At 38.6% G+C, this 24051-nt stretch overlaps 1 protein-coding gene and 1 pseudogene across 2 annotated transcripts in view; one reads left to right on the top strand and one right to left on the bottom strand.

Moving 5' to 3' along the window:
• The window catches only part of plxdc2b (plexin domain containing 2b), a 189345-nt gene that overhangs the window by 27487 nt on the left and 137807 nt on the right, over nucleotides 1–24051 (top strand). The window lies entirely within an intron of this gene.
• On the bottom strand, nucleotides 2929–4050 carry LOC136711926 (nuclear RNA export factor 1 pseudogene; annotated as a pseudogene).

Raw genomic sequence — 24051 nt, 5'->3', positions numbered from 1 at the left:
TTGTATTTTAAAAATACTAAAAATACTTTTACAAGGGAGCATGAAATCACTTTGCAAACCTTCCTTCTATTGGCCTATTTGATCTATCCCTTCACCAGTAAACTGACTCAGTTGATTAAGTAGACAATGTTTGATAGTAACAGCTTTCCTCTGCCTAACGAGTCGTGCGATTAAATATGACATATGCAACCAGTTAACAGATCAAATATTCACACATTAAAGTAGCCAACAGTTTAATGTTTAACTAACAGTTTGCTAATGACTCATTTGTATCCTAATTTAGTTACTTGGTGTTTGGTAATGAAGGGCCTACTTTTTATCAGCAACACTGACTCAATGACAAACAAGTCATTCATAAGAAGACAACTGATGGTACCTTTATTCATAGCAACTAGTTTCTAAGTATTGAATCATTTGATTGTTAATCATAAATATAATAAATTATGTGTCAGGCAGTCATTCATGCAATGGTATGCAAAATCATGATCCTACTAAACAGCTACTTCAATTAGGGTACAATCATTTAGCATTCAATTATTTATTTATCAATCATTGGACACCTATTTGGAGGTTGAAAACAAACATTTTAGCAGTTTGTCAACAATTATTAAATGATCAATATGTTTTGATTTTAAATATAGCCAGAAACGTAATCAGAAAGTAGCAACAGAGCTCGCCAAGGAGTGGTGGATGGGTTGACAACCTGCTCTTTAATGGCGTTGCAGCACAACATTGTTAATGATAATAAGGCACACGTGTGTGCATTTAACAAGTTACACCATATCGTGGCATTATAATGTAATATTGTACAACACTGAAATGCTTTTATTTTTTTCGTGCACAACCAACGAAAACTTAACATAGGCTGAAAGTAGCAAGCTAACGTTAACTGTGAGGGCTGCTACTCGGGTCAAATAGTTCGCTAGAACACTGTAATTTGGTAAAAGATTTAGCCTAGGCTACTAAAACGAACACCAAATCTTAACATGAACTGTTAAAAATTGTAGCAATTTATGTTAAAAATCGATGGAAAGCTGGCAACCTACACGTTTCTCACCTTGACCTTATTCTTCGGGTATGGATCAATTTTCTGTTCTGATCTCAACAAGTCTGGGCAGGTAGGCACCAATCAGAGGCAGCACTTTTATGATGTCATCATGTAGACTTGTCACAAAGTATTTTACAGTATTTTTAAAATACAAAATACAAAACACTCAACCCTATCAAATACAAATTACAAAATCCTATTTTGTATTTGAAATACGTATTTGAAATGCATGTATCATAAATACTGCCCATCCCTGACTAGGCAGTTATAACCATAAACTATTGCATCTTTTTTCATAGCCTGTCTTCCTTTGGTTTTGGAATCTCATTAAGGCATTTTAACTGTAACATTTTAAAGGGAATCGACAGTTTGCAAGTGCCTCCAAGATCTTAGGGGGTGGCTCATGCTCGCTTGTGGGTTTGTTCATTTGAAAAACAAATCAAACCGATCGTTGCAGGCATTTATTATTAAACAATGCTTGAAACGGCTTACGTCTGTTATTAGTCATCAAAAGCAAACAAAAACATGCGCCTCTATTGGTGAAGTCATGTGTTTTTGTCACGGTCGACTAATAACAGATCTGTTCCCTTGAAAATTACAAAAGGACACTGTTTTGGACGAAAATCAACACTGTCCAATCACGTTCTAATCAGAATTGCAATCTAATGGGTTTTAGCCGTATATATTATTATTACATTTTCCAGTAGATCATGATTTACTTAAATGCTCATATTTTTGTTCCTACCACACTTCGAATTGTTAGGAGGTTGGTTGTCTTAGTTGTATTTTGTTAATGGCTAAAATATATCCACAGGTGCTAGATGCATGTGTAAGGTAAAATACAAAGTTTATTTAACAGCTCCATCAACACAAGTACAGGTTACTGGACAAGCAAGCAGACCAACCAAAAACCATCCTGATATCAAAAAATACTGAGTTACAAAAACGTATCATTTGAGTGATTTAAAATGTAAATGGAACTAATTATAGAACTACTCTTATTTAGATGCAATGCAATATAAACTCATTCTTCGGAGAATGAGATGGAGAGAGGGAGGGAGGGAGAGAGAGTGTGTGAGAGAGAGATGGAATATATGAAGGTTGTGCTTATCTTAAACTGCTGTGCTAAATAAGTTGGATTCCATTCAGTGTTTCCAAGCACTTTTCCAATTTCGTCTTGGAGATGATAAATTAGAAGTAATGGTTTCCTAGCCTTCCGTGTGCATATCTGAAGCTTTTTCAGCAAACCTCGGGTAGCATTTAGAATTCAAATCTGGGGACCTGGCACGCTTTGCAGTTAACTGTTCAATGTCTGTTGGCCTAAAAATGCCTTTAGCCTTAATGGCATATTTGATTTACGGTGCTGAGAAGTAATTCTTCATTGACTTTTAAGAAGACGGTATCATTGTTCTTGATTTATAAGTGTATCTTTGCTACCAACAAAGCAAAGCAAAATTAAGGCAATTGTGCAAGAGCTCACAGATATATGTGCCGTTCCTGGTGTTACCTTCAGAAAGCTTTTTGCCCTCTCCCTGTAGTCCCTGATACCAGGACTACACAATTTCTTCATTTCTAGTTCCCCAGCAGTACAGAATGGTTTTATTTTATCTGACACTGGCTTAGATCCAACAATTACACATTTTGACTGCACACTTTCTGTTACATTTACATAGACTTTACACATCTACATCATTGTAAATGATTATTTGTAATTATTGGAAGTGTGGCTAGAGCTATCCATCATGTTACATTATGTTTTACTCCAGTTTCACAATTGTCAACCAACATTTTAGCTTTGCATGGGAGGGGGGGTAATCTTGTTTGCATTCAAGTTGAGTTCGATTTAATATTGTAAGTAAGAAAACAAAATAATACGTATATCAGTAATAAAAGCCTCTGTTTTTTTTTTTTCTTGTTTTTTTTTTCATTGTTTTTGAAGGGGGAGGAGTGAGGGAGGGAGGGTCTTCATAAATGGTGACGGTGACGGTGAAGGACAGTAACGTCTAAGTGCAGGCGTTGACATCCACCACAAAGGAGCTGGCGTCGTGCTGCGTCTTGGGCAGTTCGGTCAAGAAGGCCACCACGTCCAGGGGCGTTTGCTGGTGCTGAGTGAAAAGCAGGCGCCGTTATGATAAGCATCCAAGAGTGGCTGTCTGTCCCCTGAGACGAATACACTATAGTAATGCTGCAGGAAGCACACAATCCTACTCTGAATCTCCTCCGAAGCAACATAACTGTCTTTACAGGCCGGGATTGCGGTTGTTTGGTGAAGAACTTGACCATCCAGCCTGAGCAGTCTGGGGAAGTTCTTTCTGATGGCGCTGATGTAGGACGGCTGGTCTTTGAAGTTGTCACACACAGGCTTGTGCTCCAGCTACAGCTCATCCAGCTTGAAGCCCCTGAGCTTGTCCAGATCCCTCTCAAACTTCAGCTGGTTGTGCGAGAGGTTGAGGATCTTCAGGTTTGTTTTTTGCTCACCAGCTCAGAGACCTCATCCAGCTTGAACAGTCTGTTGTTGCCGAGATTCAGAGAGAGGAGCTCTGGGAGATACTCCTCAATGATCTTCGTGAGGGCATGCATGCCGCCCGTCTTCTTCACAATCACGTTGATATTTTGAGACACCAGGTCTGGGTCAGTGCGAATGCTGTTGAGGTCCAGAGCTTTCTGGGATGCATCATAGCGTTTACTCATGCATTGCTTGAAGTGTTCCTGGTCCTCTGGCTTCAGGGCGTTCATCGTGCCTGCGTAGGGGGGGGTGTGTACCCCTCAGTGTCGGTGATTTTGCATGACACTTTACCCAGTGCGTGGGCTATGGTGGCATCCTGCACATAGAACACTGCCCTGTTCCCCTCATAGTGGAACTGTACAGGAGTGAAGATCACGCTGCAAAGGTCCTGCAGGACAGTGAGCAGCCACGACTTCTCCTGCTTCCTCCCACAGGGGATCGTCATTTTGTCCTGTTTGGGCCACGCCTCCTTCCTGTTGCCGACCCATGCGGTCATCGTGCTGTTGGCCTTGCCAATATAGCTTGCGGTCCACATCAGTATTTTCAATCCAGTGCGACATGTTTAGTCTTCCTCTGTTGCTCTGTTGCGTCCAATACTAGTCTCCAGTAGTCAGAACAACAGTCTTGACATCCCAGGCTGCTGGGTTACTGCACAACAGTTCCAGCTTCCTTTATTATTATGTGATTTCGCTAAATTATGTCATTACTGTACTCTGTCTGTGTTTTGGAACACTTTAATAACTTTAATAGTTAGTAAAAGAAAAAAAAGGCTCTGTTTTCAGTCGAGCCTCTGTACTCATTTCCCAATGGGCCTGAACCCATTCCCCACCGTTAAATTAAAATAGCTGTGCAGCAAATACCACAAGATCCAGTGGATGGGCGCATTTCTCTCAGTTTGCATGTCCCATGCGATGTTTGTTGATAGAGTGCAACTTGTTAATCCTCCAGCCAAGTTTGAACCTTTTGACATATTATTCCCAATGTGGGGGTGATAACTTGGTCATCTGGTTTAGCTATAGATTGATGTCCTATTTAGTAGCCTGTCTGTTAACCTTTGACACACAGCCATAAACCTGATGGAGGGAAAAGAGATCAATACTACTTTTCTGGATCCTGAATTCATTTTTTTTTAAATCCCTTTGAACCTTTTTTTGAATCAAGTAAAGCGCAAACTTTATACAAACCAGCAAGCCGTGTTTTTTCCTTAATTAGACAATACTCTGCAGAGTGACATGGAAAAGATTATACCTCAGTATACCTGCGTACATGATCATTATATTTAATCATCTTCTGGGATGACATGGAAACTCCCTGACCAAACACTCCAGTACACTTTTTCAGGCCACCCAGTTAACATAACTGGAAGTTAATATCCCAGTCACTCGGCGAGCTTCTCCCACATTTTCAGATGTCTCTCTTGTGTCAGTTCAGGTCCTGACAGCTGTCTGCAGACTTAAAACTAATTCAGCTAGTGGAAACTTGAAATTAACCTACACTCTTGAGGCAAGTTATTTCAGTGAGCTGCACTTCACAATTTTCTATAGGCTCAATCGATGTTCAACAAGCTGTATAATCAGTAAATAATACAATACAATGAAAGTAAATTAATCAGTGTAAATACTTTAATGTATGATGCATGAACATGTATGATATTGTTAATATGTATTAGTTTATACAGGAGATTGAATGCATTTCTCTTTGAATCTATGTATCATTATGAGATGATAGTAGGATGTATATTTGGAATAGAGGAAAAGCATCACACATAGACTAGATGTCTTGTTCCATGCCAGCCTGTTATTTAAGAGCTGTGTTTGGTAGTCTGCTGTGTAGGATGCAGTCTCGTATACAGTCTCTCTGGCATGAAAGCAGGGCCTCATATTGGCTTGTGCTTAAGCTTTAATCACTTGTGGTCAGGGTGCAATGCTTTAAACACACTGTGTAAGATGCATGGGCCAAGTGTATATGAGTGTGGTGGAATAAATATATGGCATTGTAAAAATGTCTGCTTTAACCTCAGGGTAGAGGTTTCAGAAAATGCAACACCCATGAGGCCATACTTTGGTGTAATATACGGTATGACACTGCCAGAGGTGTTCACATAATGAGTCAATTTATAGCTATATTATCTATATGTCATCCTTGAGACTCAGACAGAGCACAAAGCATGGATGTTGTTGCTCAGACTTGCAGCTTTAGTATGGAAGGCATCTGATGTTGTGTTGTGAGATTCTTTGGGCAGAACTCATTCCAGCATTGTTGCTTATGAGGTGCCTGCTTTGCCAAAGCTGGTAAATTATTTACTCATGACGACCAATATGAATTCAGTTGATTACATCTTGCAGATTCTCAGATTAAGATCTTTTATGGGGCAGATAAGTCTAATATACACTCACCTAAAGGATTATTAGGAACACCATACTAATACTGTGTTTGACCCCCTTTCACCTTCAGAACTGCCTTAATTCTACGTGGCATTGATTCAACAAGGTGCTGAAAGCATTCTTTAGAAATGTTGGCCCATATTGATAGGATAGCATCTTGCAGTTGATGGAGATTTGTGGGATGCACATCCAGGGCACAAAGCTCCCGTTCCACCACATCCCAAAGATGCTCTATTGGGTTGAGATCTGGTGACTGTGGGGGCCAGTTTAGTACAGTGAACTCATTGTCATGTTCAAGAAACCAATTTGAAATGATTCGACCTGTGTGACATGGTGCATTATCCTGCTGGAAGTAGCCATCAGAGGATGGGTACATGGTGGTCATAAAGGGATGGACATGGTCAGAAACAATGCTCAGGTAGGCCGTGGCATTTAAACGATGCCCAATTGGCACTAAGGGGCCTAAAGTGTGCCAAGAAAACATCCCCCACACCATTACACCACCACCACCAGCCTGCACAGTGGTAACAAGGCATGATGGATCCATGTTCTCATTCTGTTTACGCCAAATTCTCACTCTACCATCTGAATGTCTCAACAGAAATCGAGACTCATCAGACCAGGCAACATTTTTCCAGTCTTCAACTGTCCAATTTTGGTGAGCTTGTGCAAATTGTAGCCTCTTTTTCCTATTTGTAGTGGAGATGAGTGTTACCCAGTGGGGTCTTCTGCTGTTGTAGCCCATCCGCCTCAAGGTTGTACGTGTTGTGGCTTCACAAATGCTTTGCTGCATACCTCGGTTGTAACGAGTGGTTATTTCAGTCAAAGTTGCTCTTCTATCAGCTTGAATCAGTCGGCCAAATCTCCTCTGACCTCTAGCATCAACAAGGCATTTTCGCCCACAGGACTGCCGCATACTGGATGTTTTTCCCTTTTCACACCATTCTTTGTAAACCCTAGAAATGGTTGTGCGTGAAAATCCCAGTAACTGAGCAGATTGTGAAATACTCAGACCGGCCCGTCTGGCACCAACAACCATGCCACGCTCAAAATTGCTTAAATCACCTTTCTTTCCCATTCAGACATTCAGTTTGGAGTTCAGGAGATTGTCTTGACCAGGACCACACCCCTAAATGCATTGAAGCAACTGCCATGTGATTGGTTGGTTAGATAATTGCATTAATGAGAAATTGAACAGGTGTTCCTAATAATCCTTTAGGTGAGTGTACATATGTATTACCCTTCCTCATGAGTAAATACTTCACCAACTTTGGAAAGTCATGCCAGAGATGTAACAACACATCAAGGTCTGTTATTGCTGATGCAAAGAAAAGCATAGAATGAGTTTAGTCATCAGTGCTGGACCGAGAGAAGCCGTTCTGACAATAAAGTCCTAGTGACGCCAACCAGTGCACCAGTAAATTGTTGTCCTCAATGTATTTTGAAACGGCGAACCAAAATACTGTAAAATCTATAATAAGATCCATTTGAACTGCTGGCCTTTCTGGAGAGAGCTAATATAGTGGCAGTGGATGCATCGGCTCCATTGGCTATAATTATCTCATCCCTCAGCAATAGTTGTCAGTGACAGAAAGGGCCGTTTCATGTTAAATGAGACTGGAATGAATCGACAGGGCAGGACCGATCTGCATGTCAGTTGGAGAGAAAGCAAGAGTGTTCTCAGGCGTGATTCTAAATGTCCCATCTCCCATTACATAATCTAATCTCATTATTACATAATTCGCTTATATTGGTTTTAACTGGATGGTAACGTACGTCTAAGTCATAAATAAAGCACTTCATTATGAGTGACAATCACATTGCTATTCTTTGGGTTCTTTCCTGAGTTCCAAAATCCAATTTTTTCTTCTAATTAACCCCCATATTGCAGATGAGGTTTCAGTAAATCATTGTAAAGCTTTAATTTTTATTTTGCTTCATTTTCAATTTGATGTCTGTTTTAGGAGCAGCAATAAATCCTTCCTTCAATTTCTGTCACAAATGTAACGGTTTTCAGTGCAGCTGTTAAAAGAACAAGCCCAGCTTTGTGTAGGACAGGACAATAAACCTAGGGGGGGGGGTGGAAATTCAGGTTTGATTCATTCAACCACAAACAGTTGTTTAATTCCCAGCTTTTAATGATGTCCAAGAAGATGAGCTGCAAGCCAGCTTGGAGTGCAGAAACAGCTGTAACTGAACAACCCCCTCTGTGCTGACTCGGTGCCATGCCTCCTCCCACCTTTCCTTGGGCTGCTGCCTCCTCACACAGCTGTAGTCTTTGGAGGAGACTATTTACCACACTTTCTTCTTTTCTTTCTTTCAAGGGTTATTAGAGATGAAAAGAGTCTTGAGAAATGATGGTTATCTGAAGCTTGTTAACAGCGCTGGTTTCCTGTTTGCAATCTGTCAGCGAGTTAGCTTTGTGATCCCGCTCTCGTGACAGTTAAATACTTCACAGTAAAGGCTTGTTCTAGTACTCGGGTGTATTTTCAAAGTGTATCACATAGACATAGGGCTAGTAGTATGAAATGCTTCTGATAATGATTTCCTTTGTCATAAACTAAAACATCCCAGGTGAGAAAAATACATAAATAAAAATATCTATTTCCTCTCTTGGTATCAATTCAATAGCTTACTTTGACCATATTTGATCTGTTGTGCTTGCAATACTTTCACTGAAAACACAACAGCAACTTGATGATCCATAGGAAAAGAAAGACAGTACATGATATGTACAGTGCCTTCCAAAAGTATTCACCCCCTACCAAAAATGCCACATTTTGATTAAGTAAGTATTCACCCCACTAAGTCTGTAATTGGTGGCAGCAAATGGCTGCCGTGAGTCATTTTGCATACCTTGCTACCAACTTTGCACAGTGGGATGTTGCAATTTTTGTCCATTCTTCCTCACAAAATTGCCTCAGTTCTGACAAGGTCATTGGAGATGGCTGATGGGCTGGAATCTTCAAGTCAAGCATTTTCTACTGGACTCAAATTTGGACATTGACTGGGCCACTCAAAGACAGTCACTGACTTTTTTCAACCATTCCTAATTGGCTTTAGCCTTGTACTTTGGGTTATTGTCCTGATGAAATGTGATCTGACCCAATATTGATTCTTGGCTGACTCAAGCAGGATTCTGCCTGATTCAATCCTCTAGGATTTGCCTGTACTTTGCACCATCCATTTTCCCCTTAATCCTGACAAGCTCCAGAGTCCCTGCTGATGAGAAGAATCCCCATAACATGATGCTGCCACCACCATGGGATAGTGTTGACTGGCTGATGGGCAGTGTTGGGCTTGTGCCAGATGTAATGCTTGGAATTTGTCTCGTCCGACCGCAAAACCCTCTGCAGTATCATTTATATGCTTTGTTGCATTCCCTGTATGAGATTTAAGATGGGTCTTTTTAATTAATGGCTGCTTTCTTGCCACTCGCCTACACAGGCCAGCTTTGTCTAGGGACTAGGATGTTGTTGATGTATAAACGCTGACTTCCATCTAAGACATCGAACTTTGCAGGTCTTTCGAAGTCACTGTTGGCTTAACAGTGGCAGCCCTAACCAGCATAATGGTAGGCGAAACACTGTATATGTAGGCTATATATGTGAATATGTATGTTTAATTCAGGCAGATGAAAAAAGATACTTGAATGAACAATAAACATGACCACTCTTGATAAAATAAAATAATAAAAACTGATGTACCACATTCCACATTTCTCTTTTTTAAGAATTAATTTAGTTTTTTGGGAGGGAGATGATCCATTCTTGGCCCATAAGGAAAGCTGCAGCAGATTTTGCTGAAAATTGCTTTCAATTCACAGCGCATGTATGTGTGCAAATTAAAGCTATAGTCACTGGACTTACAGAGTGTAAAGATTAAAGTTGGTGCAATCTGTATATATACACATTTAAAATGTAATTATGTTTTCACTCAGAGATAGAGGCAGATACAGTATCGGCACAGGGTCGCCTGGCTTTTAATAGTCAGTAGCATACTAGCAACGTCTATCTCATATTTCTCTGGAGATGTTACTATTCAGGTCCAAGATTTTCACTGTTGAAATCTCTTCTTCAGGCTTGTGACTAGACTGCAGGAAATCCAGCAAAGCCTCTGTAGGCCCATTTGCCCTTTAGTACATTACATTTTAAAGGCTTGATTTGCATTCTTCAGAATGTCAGTGCAGTGTTTTTTTAATAGGTACACTTTAGTAGGCAGGTGGCAGGTTATTGGGGCACATCTGTTAAACGTATCTTTTAGTTATTTGATTTCAAACTATACAGCTGGAGTGTAGATGAGCACTGTCCTTGGCCTGTGAATATAATACATTTTTCCAAGGTTGCAATCTATAGATGAAATGGATGACAGTCATTTCAGATTTTTCGTGTGCGCAGGACGATAAAACTTGAGCATGACACCTGGGGAGGAAAGGAGTTGATTGTTACATTTTTCGACAATAAACATTTTTTTTTTCTTCACTGGAAAGATATGTCAAATCCTGAAGCGTGTGATTTATAATAAGTTAATAGGTCGTGTGAAGAGGTGTCTCTTTTTGTATAAGAGATGTCATTATGTGCAATTTGTGCAGCCAGAACCACTCAACTTCGCGGTCCTCTCGCACAAACTGTACGAGATGACATCTCTTATACAAAAAGAGACATTCTTCACATGACCTGTTAATGAATATGAAAATGGTAGAATTTATTAAGTGCTGAACTATGTAGGAATAGAAATTCCAGTTTAGCAATAGCTATCCTTTTTATTTAGCATCTTAATCTGGGGGGTGGGATTATTCAATTTCAATGTGTAATTTGGTTGGAAGTATGATGTGGAACAAAAGAACAATACATGTTCTGTTAGATACCTGAATTAATAAATGTACCTAGGCTTAATTCCAGCCTTTCAAAATATATAATGTTTTAATGATCCATAAAAAGGCATTCGTTTTTGGGTACACACATATTTTTCTTAGGTGTGCTCTCCATATTAATACACCTGACTGTAGTGTTGGCAGTTGGTGTCATTTTTGGGTTAAGTTTTGATCACTGACACCGTATTAACAGCCAAACACTTATGGCAGACAGCCTAAACACATAGAGCAAATGTGGTACAAAGATTATCAGCAGCGTAATTGGATCTTGGTGCCAAACTCCACATTCTCTTCATGGCAAAACACTTTGTTTTTTATATACATTCAAAGTTATACAGGCTCTTGGTTTAAAAATCAATCTACGGAAGTTACTATCTTTCATAAGGGATTTATCTATAGTTAGAGAAATCCAAGGCCCTTTTAACTTTTAATGAGCATGCACCACAGCAAGAGTATTGGATGCTTACAATTTTCCATTTATGTTTCTATCACTTTGATTTAAATATCTACCTTCCTATGATCAAGCAACCAGTGGGTGCTTCATTTTGTGCTTGGTTTTATTAGTGCATGGCTATTGTTTGAACTTTTGATATATTTATCTGATTCTTGAGAGCTCCTTAAATTTAGCCAAGTTGGTAAATCATCCTAAAACCTTGAACACATAAACCTATTCCTTAGCGCTATTCATTTCAATTATGTTTTGTGCCAGTCAGAATATGATTTGGCACAATCCCTAAACATTCAAATTCTTAAGAATGTGCAATTAAATATTTATGTCGGGCCAGGAGGCACTTCACTGGCAGGCAGGGTGTGTCCTATAGGATGGCCTATGCCATTGCCAGCTTTGGGCAGGTTGGTGGATGCTGGCTGAGGATAACTGGGCTGTCCATACTTGATCAACACACTGTGGCTGCTCAGGCGCCTGCAGCCTGGGGGTGTTAGCTCTTTCATCGGAGTCTACCAACCGCTATGACATATGGGCAGTTAGCATTCTGGGCTTTGCAATGTGAAAAATCATGGTTGGCCTTGACTGTGTCCTAGAGAAGCTTGGAGTCATTGACTTATAGGCTTGAAGATTTGTCTAGAAATGTAGCTTTGGAATCATGTAAAAAATAAACAAACAAAACAAATACAGGAACTGACCTGTACTTGTTTTATTAGCAGCTTAATATTTTCTTGGCAAGCAAGAGTAAATTTACAAATTACATGCAAAAACTCATTTCTCACGCATTTGTGGTCGTGACAGTTCTCCTCCTTTTATATGTGAGTTAACTTCTTAGAGAGAATTTAGACTTCTAAATGTATACAATTCATGAATAATTACAATAATGGGAGAGTTTATTTAAATAATAAAGATAAAGATAATGGAACACATGCACCTCGTTGAAATATTAAAAGAAACACCAAAGCTGTGTAAATGTCTCCTTCTTAAACCTGCTTCACAAATGCATCCTGTCAACAGGACTTCCCCAGTGAGCATCAGACAGCCATTCAGAATAAGCAGCTGGGAGTTTGCTCCTTATCTCCTGTATTATCCTAAGTAGAGTAGTTCCGCTCCTCTAGTTTGTAAGTAGGACCAGTCACATCCCTCTCAGTCATCTACATCTTTTCGAAACCATTAAATTGCAGTATAGTGCTATTGCTCTCTGAAAAAAGGGTTTGTAGAACAAAAATGATCCCAGTGAGAGTTAAAACAATCGTTTTGCCACTTATAGATACTTATAGTTCTTAGTTAGGCTTCTGTAAGCAATTCATAATTTAATGTAACCTCCTAGTTTCCGGTTCATTTTTTAGTATGTGGATAAATAATAAAATGCTACCATTTCAATGGGTCATTTCTTATTCTGTAATTTGTATTTATTCAGAAAACATGTCCATCCTATCTTTTATTCAAAGCTAAACCAAATAGTTTAAAATTATGTATTTCTGAGAAATATGAAGTGTACTGAATCTGATTTCTCTCAGAATAAAAACTGAAAGAGATATCCTTTTAGGATGGTGAGAACATCTTTCTCTTTAACCCCTTCCAGTAGGGATAAAAGAGTATTGTCTGTTCCCTATGACATCACTAATACATATTTTGTCATATTATGGATTTAGGTCACAGTATTGAACCAAATTACATCTAATGTCATTGTCTTCCTTTCACAGCCATATCAGCACATAGAGAAGTAGAGTAATGCTATATTTCCCAGAACTCTGCTGCTCAGTCTTTCAATCTGTGCTGTCATTATGCCCACTTGGAGTTGCCCCAAACAACTAAACCCCTCCTGTGTGCCTCTGGCTGTCACTAGATGCCTGACTGGAATAAAAGCTCCTTCTTTTGTATTGGCAAGGGGGTATTTCTCTCCCGTCTCATAATGGCTCTCTCTTGTGATACCTCTCCCAGCCAAGCCACAAAAGGTAAACGTTCCTCTACCTTGGATCTAATTGCACATTGTGACGTTATTGTAATATGCTCCTACCCATATTATTGGAAGGATAAATACATTTAATTTCATTTTTATGGCTCCGTAGAAGCCTCTAATAATGTCTGATCCCTTCTATTTATTCCTTTGAGGTTCTCGTGAGTTAAGGATAATGAGTAATGCGGCCATCAGTGTGGCTGCTCTGTTGGGTGACAGAGAGAGAGCCTTTTCGGCTGGTGCCTAGCACTCATATTTTAGAAAGGACTTCCAATCATTGTGTGGAAGGCAGAATTCTATAAAAGCAATTACCTTCCCAATTCCTCATCTTATCCTGCAGTACAGTGATCAGCCTGCAGAAGAACTCACAGAATAATAATGTGAATAAGTGTGACAGCCCGGAGAAAATTATCTAAGAATTAAGGTTCGTCTCTTGGAATATCACATGTTCAATTATGTAACAATTTGGCGTTGTCTCCAATGTTCTCATTTTAATGCAAATGAATGCCCCAGAAGTAGGCATTAAATGATATACCAATTATGTGTACTAAAAATGTTCGTTTACAAATATCCATTACTCATTTAACGGTCTGTTGAGCAGACTGATTTAAAACACAAATATTTACATAAATATGTGAATAACGTGCTCTTTTGCCTTTCAATCAGGCTTTCTTTTTCAGTCTTACATTAGACACTCCTATTAGCTAACATTGTAATTATATGACTTACCTCGAAAGGGGTGTTGCTGTATTTTCCAAGACATTCAAGTAAAGTGGCTTGGAACATCATTGATTAACTGAGCTTGGAAAGAACAGCCTGGGTTGGAGGAGTCATAATATCTTGGCAATGCATCTAAATGCCTAAATGCTGGATATCCTGTGTCTACGTTTTGTCTACGTTTTGAAAGTTGAACCTGTGACTTGTTTTACAGACTTGTGGGTGCCGAAAACAGCGGGGGAAAGAAATCAGCTTTCAGGTTACAGACTAGACATATGTAAATCGACCATTTTGGATAGACTACATGTTTTTCTCTAGAACCCAGAGACATATAAATGGGATATATACTTTGTGGTGCTGCTCTGTGGCTCCTGCAAGCCAGAAACATGATTATGCATTGTGTGGGTGAGATCAACCATGCTTGTCTGAGGGATTTCAGCCTACTCTTGACACAGAATCTGCCAGGCCTGGAAAGTGGGAAGTAGGCATTTGCTTTAATTCGGGGAGTATTTTACAGGGATTGAGCATCGTGCTTACTAGAGGTGACTAGACAAAGCACAGCTATGTTGTGTTATTTCAGGGTATTTCAGGGTTTTTATTTGTGCCAGTGGGTGGTCACAGATGAAGAAAAAGTAACTCTTGCCCAATGCACAAAGAGGGGCAAACTAAATGTGTCAGTAAATGATATTGGTTCAAACAGGATTTTTATATAAGGTTGAAATGGATTTGTTTTGAAGTTGATAACACTTTGCTAATCAGGAACGGTTGTTGAATTGGTCAATTAAGTTAATAACTTGTTAAGATAGGGAACACAGGGGGAAGAGAAATATAAAAATGCAGGCTTCATATAATTTCCCTTCATATAATTTATAAGTATAATATAATATAAGTGCTCTCTTTCAATTTGTCTGGTATCTTTCCCCCTTTTTATCATGAATTGTCAGCATGCTCAGTTTCTTGTAAATCTAAAATCCTCATCCTTCAATTAAGTTGGTATGTTCTTATGTATACTTATGTATTTTTATGTTTAAAAACAAAACTGCAGAGCCAGAGAAAAGTGAAATGTTTGGGCCTTTTATGTTGTAGTGAATAAAGGTAATGTTGCTTCCTGAAGAGCATGCAAGTGTAAAGGCCATGAAAGTAATAAGATGGCAGCCATCCCTGCTTGTATTTTGAGAGGAAGTGTACACACAGAGTATTGTTTCAGATCTGGAACTCTTTGACCGAAGAGGGTGGGTTGCTTCACACTAATGAAACATGCCCTCCACGTTCCCGTTGATCCACAGCTATAATACAGTGGAACAGGCTTCTGACACTCTAAATCCTGTCCCTTTCAACAGTATCCACATCTCTGTAAGCTAGCTTTGTGGCTTAATGCACTGAAACGGTTTGCTTTAAGTCCCCTGACCCTCTGTACTGTAATGCTTTGAGATCTTGTCCAAACAGGGAGTGATAGTTGTACTGAGAAAACTCCCCTAGCCATGGCTTGGCTGAGACGGTTTGATGGCCATGTCTTTTACTGGGGCGTTCCAAGGTTTAGACACTTATGAACCAAAGGGTACACTTTTTCTTTGTGATTTAATTTCCTTTATATTCATATTTTCTTTAAGGTATTTATGTTGTCTCAAATGAATAGCAACGAGAAACCCACCCCACTTCACTTAATCCAGTTGGAGGTACATCCAAAACAGAAGTCTTTGCTATTCAAAATGAATCTCTACTGTTCTATAACTTAATGAATGTATTCCAAGTTAAAAGCAGAGTGTAGAACAGTGACTAACTAATGAAGCAAGTCATATATACTATAATATCCAATGTGTGAACAAATCATTAATACAACTTTTAAATATAATTGGGAACAGTAAGCTTCATAAATTATATAAATATAATATGGAAATATGTATCTTCTGTGAGATACAAGCTATGGGACAAATTCAAAAGTTGCCTATAATATTCACCCCCTTTCAAAATGTTCACCTTTTGTTGCCTTGAATAGCCTATCTTTTGTCATGTATCTACACATCCTACCCCACAACTATACATTTGTAGAACATTAATTAAAATTAAAAACTGAAATAGCCTGCTTGGATTAGAGTCCACTTCCCTTATAACAGCAATCGGGTGTAAGCAATCGTCTTCAAAATCACACACAAGTTAAGTGGCCTCTACCTGTGTTAAATTGTACTGATTCACAGGATTTCAGGATTAATTCAGCGTTTCATTTCCTGTAGGTTCCCTCTGCTGGGTAGTGCATTTCAAAGCAAATATTAAACCATGAGCAGCAAGGAGTTTCAGAAGAACTCGGGGACAAAGTTGTTGAGAAGCACAGATCATGAGATGGGTATAACAACTATCAAAGGCCTTGAATATTCCTTGGAGCACGGTCAAGACGAGTATTAAGAAGAGCAAGATGTTGGGCACAAGCAAGACCCTGCCTAGATCAGGCCCCCTCTCCAAATTAGATGACCGAAGGAGACTGATCAGAGAGGCTACCCAGAGGCCACTGGCAACTTTCCAAAAAGCCACAGTTTTTTTTTTTGGCCAAGACTGTTCAAATTGTGCATGTAACAAATAATCAAAAACGCTCCACAGATCTGGCCTGTATCGTACTCAAGAAAGACCACCTTGAATCCCATTTGAAGTATGTGAAAAAATAAAACAAAATAACCTCTGGAGATTCTGTAGCTATGTGGCAAAAGGTTTTGTAGTCTGATGAAACTAAAATGAAAGTTGTTGGCCTAAATGCAAATCAGTCAAAGAACACCATCCCTTTGTGAAGAATGTTGGCAGCAGCATCATGTTATGGGGAGGTTTCTCATCTGCAGGGTCTGGGCCACTTGTCAGTATAGAAGGGAAAATGAATGGAGCAAAGTACAGAAAAGTCCTTGAGGAAAACCTGCTGCCATCTGCAAGAAAGATTAAACTGGAACTGAAGTTCACCTCAGCATGACCCGAAGCACACAGCCAAAGCTACTCTGGAGTGGCTAACGAAGAAAAAGTTAAATGTCCTTGAGTGGCCCAGTCAGAGCCCTGACCTACATCCAAAAGAAAATGTGTGGCATGACTTTAGGATTGCTGTCCTTCAGCTGTCCCCAAGGAACTGGAGTGAGCTTGAACAGATTTCTAAAAACACATTGGCAAATATTGCCAAATCTAGGTGTGCAAAGTTGGTAGAGACCTATTTCAACAGACTCACAGCTTTAATTGCTGCCAAAGGTGCTTCCATCAAATATTAACTCAGGGAGGTTTGTATATATATAATTTTATTTTTTTCACAATAAAAACATTTCCCCCTTAACATTGTGAAGTATGGTGTGTAGATAAGTGGATAGAAATCCTTATGTAAATGTATGAAACTCTGAGGCACTGACAGTTCAAGGGGTGTTAACTTTCTATAGGCTCTGTATATGTACATTTAATTTAAAAAGTAAAATGTACAGTAGACACTGCAAAGGGCAATACAGAAATGAATGACTGGCCATTATATTACTTTTGTCTTGATTTTGTCTAGAATTTAGGCATTATGCAAGCTAGCATTATCATTTAATAAGATAAATTACCCTGGTCATTTCTGTGGATCTTCTGACTCAATACATTAACCTTTGCTTTTTAAATCAAACCCATTAATTACAGGGTGAACATTCTCAACAGAAAAAGACAATATAATGTGTATGAATGCCATCGCAATTTTACATTCTGGGACAAATTTAACTTTTTGTTGTTGTTGAGAAAACCTGAATGTTGTGTAAATGTTGTGTAAATTGCTGTTTTAAAGTGATGAATGAGTAAATTCTTCTACAACTACAAGATTGTATCTTCTTTTCATAATATGAGATTTGTACCTTGTAAATTCAAATAGCCACTTAGTTGCTTGATACTAGGTTCAAATGTGACAAAGCATCTTCATCATTCTACCCGTGTTAGTGTTTAAAGACTGTTAATGAGATACATAACTCTTTCAGTAGTGCACATAACACAGGAATTTGGTACCGAAGTACATTTTAATTGAAAATAACTTTGATTGATAAATAAAATATGAAGATTTGTTCAAGAAGTATTTTGTTTTTATTACATGTCGCTGAGTGCACAATTGTATACTCCACCTCTATTAGGCGTACATATTAACAATTGTGTATGAAGGGGTTATAAAGGATGCATTGAAGAGCCTCTACATTGAGTTCTAACTTGAGACTTCTGATGAGCAAAACTGTCCCATACAGTCTCTCCAGACTGAAATTGAATTATGATTTTTGTACGTATTCGGTGACATTTTCATGTCTCGTATTCTGAGCACATACGTCTCCTTCTTATGACAGTGATGAAGATGACGATAACAGGAGTTATTGTTATAATTATCCAGTATGGTAATTGAAAACAACATGTGCCATGAAGATATATTTTATGGGATATCACATTTCTATTCCTCATTAGCTTTGCCATTCTCTCCACGGGGGCAATTCATTTTCGTTTAGTTGAGGTAGAATTATCTAGCAATACGTCAATTAATTTGGCAGTTCAATTTCTGGGAATTTAAAAGACAAAATGCAAGGTATTTTTGACAAATCACTAAGTTAATTGACCAAATTAAGCCTCTTGCTGGAACTCAGGCTTTGTTGTCCTTCAGCGGCGTTTGTGGTGGTTTTGTGTAACTGACACCATTGATTCTCGGGGGAGCAGTGCAGTAAATTGCTGTAGGTTTCCATGCTTAAGAGGACACCAGATTCTCATTTATACATAATGTTGTTACACAACAGCATGTGGAAACGACTTCAGGGCCTAAGACAATTCAGAGGACCGGTTTAATTAACCTATTGGCTAGATTGGAACGTTAGGAGGAAATTAAAGTTTACTTCAATTTCCACTCAACAAGTATGGGCAACAGTGATTGAAATTGCCAGTCTGTACTGCTGCAGTTTTGGGATTTGGGAGTATGACCGTAACATTTAAAATTATACTTTCCATTGGTGTGATAGAAATCTGAAACAAAACAAATGACAACTGTCCTGCATTATTATTGACAAAGCTGGATTGTATGCACTAATTGGGGTTAAAAAACAAAATAAACAAACAGAAAAGCAGTTTTATTTTCCAAGATACTCTGATACAAAGTGAATGTATTTCTTCCTCCTCTTAGCATCTATGCCAGGTTCTTGATAAAAGCCTTTTGTGGTGTTGGCCTATGTTATTCCCAGCACAAATAACGCTTTGGTATTTCAAGTATAAAGGTCATGCTCTTTTTAAAAAACACTGAAAATAGCTGAGGACATATCTGAGGTGGAATGATCCTTGTCTGTTTTTGTTTTGTTTTTCCCATCAGTGTTTTAGGCCTTTTAGCTCTACACCATAATGAGGGATCTTCACAGTGTGTCAGCAAATAAGATGGTCTGAATAGTCTTGTTATTTACCATAAAAAATAAAACATGTAATTAAATGTTGCACAGGCTTTGACAATCATGTGTATATATTACAGTTTTGAGGGATTCATTTATATTTTTAAACACCTTTAACATTTGTCAATGTGTGTTTCTATTTTTCTACAATTACAGATGTCTTTCGAATTTATAATGCATACATTGAAACATTATGGTAATGCCTTAAAGCATACAACTAGTGAAACTCCCTAAAATACACACATACACACACAAAATAATGAGACCTCCAAAAGGAAAGGGAGACGAAGTAATGGAATTCATGAACTAAACATGCTTATTGATCCAGATCTTTTTCCAATTGTATTCTGTCTTCAACTTTTGTTGCAAATCACCTCATTTACTCTGTTAGGTGTCTGTTGTTGCTTGGTACACAGAACCCAGCGCCCAGTAAGTGGCAGCTTTGCAATTAGAACTAGGCTACTGAAGACGCTTCTTTGTTTCTGTTGACTTCATGTTTTATGTATAGACAACAAGAACATACATGGCACATAGTTAATGGGGCTACAACAAATTACTGTTCTCGAAATCAAACCACAGTGATAAGGCCCAAGGTGTTAGTTAACTTATATCCACAGACTGTGTGAAAAAATGGCTTGCCCCCTGATCACATGCTGCCAACGATATTTACCTAGAGTGAAAAAAATAAGTGTAAATTGCTGAATTATGTGTGAGACTGGGTGTAATGGAAAAATAGTAATGCATTTATTTCCCGTTTGTTTTATTTTATAAATGTCCTATTCATCAGTTGTTAGTTTAGAATATAGATGTCTTTGTGCATAAGGGGAATGGAAGAACAAGTTAATGATAATCCCTTTTTTTAATGGAAGCTTTAGAAATGTGTCAGATGGTGACCTCAGGGAGGCATCAATTAAAAGAAGGGAAAGAAGAAGAAAAAAAAGAACCCCTGAATATGTAGAAAAACTGGTTAATGCTAGAAATGTATAATAGCTTCATCTCATTATGTATATTGTGTACAGTACTGCTGGCCACTTCTCAGAGAGGATAGTCCTGCAAGTCCAGATATCAAAGCCACAAGGATCTCTTTCAGAGAGCAGACTCTAATTGTGTCAGACTCCCACCTGGGACTGACAAAGTACCCCAACTAGTACATTAAACTCAACTTACAGAGCAGGATCAGAGGAAAGCACCACAGAAAGAAGTAGAGCTAGATTAAGGACTCTTCATAGAGAGATGGAGGTGTGTGTCAGACTAGGGTCTTTCAAGAGAGGCCATAATGAGATTCCTGGACATGTAGGCAGCTAGAAACTGCATGAGAAGACGACTGAATGAAGGCTTTTCTCTTGTTCATCTTCCAGTGATCTTGTATGACCAAAAAAATAAAAAAAGTTTGACTGCCGAGTCTCCCTGCACTGCACTAACAAGACAGTTCAGACAACAAAATTCCCCTCAGGTACTCATCTGGCCGGGCGAGACTCGCAGAAGTGGAATAAACGGAGAAATATACTGTTCTACAACTTCAGCAGTGCAAGATATGGTACCTGTGAGGAATACTGATGTAATTAACAACACCGAGAAGGTCAGGTTAAGCCCCTCTATCGATCCTTTTGAAATAAAATGTGCTGTGATTTACTACTCTGTAGGCTCTGAGCAATTCCATCATGTGTCATTAAGAACCACAACTACAAGACATGGAGTCTAACCTGTACCTGTACTTTTTACAGGATTGTGATGCTCAAAAGATATTCAGAGCCATGAGGAGACACTGGAAAAGAATACTCATGGGAATAGAAATGGTGTAGCAGTGTGATTATTTTGGAAGGACCGTCCGTATTCCCTTTTGATTCCCATTCTGTATTTTCCAGGATGTTTTTCTCTGTGATCATCAAGAAAAAGTCAATTGTGTACCTTTCCAGAGGGGTGTGGGTGGGTATAATGTCATATAACCCGTCAAAGTCTGGCAGACAGGATGTGTGGTTAAGACTGCCGCTGCTGAGGAGACACAGAAGTGCACCTAGGTGACACAACAAATAAACCCGTGAGCTGCGATTTGACTTGCAGAGGAATGTTGCAGTTTCTTGGCATTTTACAGTCTTGCTCCCGGCCTACCCTCACTCAATGACCTCCATTCTGTCTTTGCTAACAATCACTGTACAAAATGTTTTTAAATGTAAGGAAATGTTATTCAAATGAAACAGTTCAGTTAATATTTTCAAATCTACTCTATCCCTTGCATTTTAATATTGTTGTTCTGGTACTGTTTCTTAGCTCATATTATAATCGGAAACCTTTAGTAGAGGTCTGTAGAGGTGAAATGAATGCTGTTAAGTATTTGCATTTGCACAAGTTAAAACTCTAACCCAGGGGTCTCAAACTCAATTCCTGGAGGGCCGTGTGTATGCTGGAGTCCTCAATTACATAATTTGTCTAATTAATTATTCAATTTGATATATATAAACAATATATTACAAGGTATTTTACAGTTGATGGTCTAAAAATGCATTTGATTCAAGGTACAGTATCTTATAAAATATCCTGGGCCTAGATAGGTGTTTAAATGTATGTAGCTAATTAAACAATTAGATCAATTAAGTCATTGAGGACTCGATGGGAATGAAAACCAGCACACACACGGCCCTCTATGGATTGAGTTTGAGCCCCCTGCTCTAACCAATTGATTAATGGCTGTGCATAGCATTTAAAACAAAGCCCTTAGTTCTTTAAAGGCGTGCTATCTTTGAAAATGTGTCATGTGTTCCCTGATATCTGCAGCCTCCTCATTGTAAACTTTTTAGAAAAGCACCAAGCATTGTTTCATGCTCAGTTCTTAAAATCATATAATCAAATTTAAAGGTGCTTTGATTCTTGTTATCCTTTTTTAATCTGCATGTGTTGTTTTTTATTTGATAATTTGAAAGTGTTTTCTGAATTACATTTACTTAACTACATGAAGGTAATCTACTTTCCCAAATAAATAATGAGGAACCTTGATCTGTGTGGGAACTCTGGTATTGCTTGTCAACAGGTAGGTTTACTATACTCTGATTACCAATGTTGTGTAATACATTAAGAATTTGCCAGAGATGCCTTGCAGGTTATCCCATAATCCTGAGGAACCTTATGTGTTTTCGCTTGCCTAGCTATTATAGTCACACAAACTGCCATTTCATTAATTTCTCCACGGATGTTTGCATGTTACAGGCTGTATTATTGCCAGTTATTTAATCACAGGAGTTGAACTGCTAGCACTACACGTAAAAAAATAAATAAAACAAATACAAATAATCTGACATCTATTAAATATTGTTTCTCTTTCCTTTACAGCAAAACAAATCGGTTTATATAAAGCCGTCTTATTGAAACAACTTTAATGTAGTTTTAAAATAGGCTCTGTTGTGTATAATGATTGTTTATGAAGTTTTAATGGCCTTTTCAAACAACAGTGGCATGTGGAGCAATTAAATTTGGGTCCCATTCTCAGGAGACCATGGCGAATGTGTTCCTATTGACAATGACAGTCCATGGTGGACAATTTCATTAAGATGGTCAGCGTTGAAGAAGGCATCACAATGTTGGATTTTATGATCCCTATGTTTGTTTGTATATAACCTTTCCATGGTAAACGGTATTCAAACACCATTGTTTGGATAGGCCAGGCAACTTCATATGAAGTCTGTACTTACATAAGATCCCATTTGCACCATTGTCTGTCGAATCATATCGGCCTTGAACTTGGCTTCTGTTTTGGTTCAAAGTTCTGCAGAAGCTGCTTGGGGAAGATGCACCTCTCCGCTTAAAGGTTAAAACCTTCAGAGCGCTAAACACATCCACTTTGACTATAATCTGAAGGCAAAGCCGTAGATTTCATCTCGCAGTCACGCTAAGGGCACGGCTAATACTTGAAATGTCTCTTTAAAGGGCAGGTTTAGGAAAGCCATCACCTGCAGCACTATTATTGTGTCCTAAGTAGTATTTCGAAATCGAACGGCAGTATTTTCTGCATCGTGTATGGCAACGCAGAGGGAAAGTCATTCAAGGAAATAAACCAGTCAGTAATAATGGGTAGAGCAAGTTAGAAGCTGAGGCTAGATGACATTTCAATTTTAGGGTCTGTTAAGCAAGACCTTGCTGTATTTATGTGGGGGAAACACGCTTGAGCAGTGAGTGTCTATAAAGATCTTTTCTCGTTGGTGTAATAAGTCTGAACACAGCGCTGCTCACTCCTTACAAGAGCATTTTAATTGCACCTCCTTTGCGGCGGTTTTCTTCGATACTTACTGGGTTTTAAAAAGAACAGTTGAACAGTACATTTACAACATAAGATTTGTACTACCGTTTATATCGCATCATTATAACCAAACGTGTGCCTTAGAAGGGTCATATCATCTTAGAACAACTTACCATGATTTGGAACTGTTTGAAATGTTTTTTGGCATGCTCCTAGTTCTATGTATCATCTTTTTACTTGTTTGACCATTTTTTGTTTCCGCAGTGAAACCGATACATTTGTTCTCATGTTCAAATCAAAGATATATGGGATGTGTTAATGGAACTTAAACATAAAGAGATGCAAAGGCATTCATGATTTCAATTGATTGCACCAGACCTTCCATTATTTTGAACCAGCTCCCCTGTAGAGCTGCTAAAAAGGATAAGATTTAATTAAAAGCCTTGTTTAAAGATTCAGACGTGTTAAATAAATACTGAGGAAGAAATTGTTCTAATTCC

The sequence above is a fragment of the Amia ocellicauda genome, chromosome 2, assembly GCF_036373705.1.
Source record: "Amia ocellicauda isolate fAmiCal2 chromosome 2, fAmiCal2.hap1, whole genome shotgun sequence".
NCBI classification, from domain to species: Eukaryota; Metazoa; Chordata; class Actinopteri; order Amiiformes; family Amiidae; genus Amia; species Amia ocellicauda.
The sequence above is the reverse complement of the archived record's forward strand: the minus strand, read 5'-3'. Positions and strand labels throughout refer to the sequence as shown.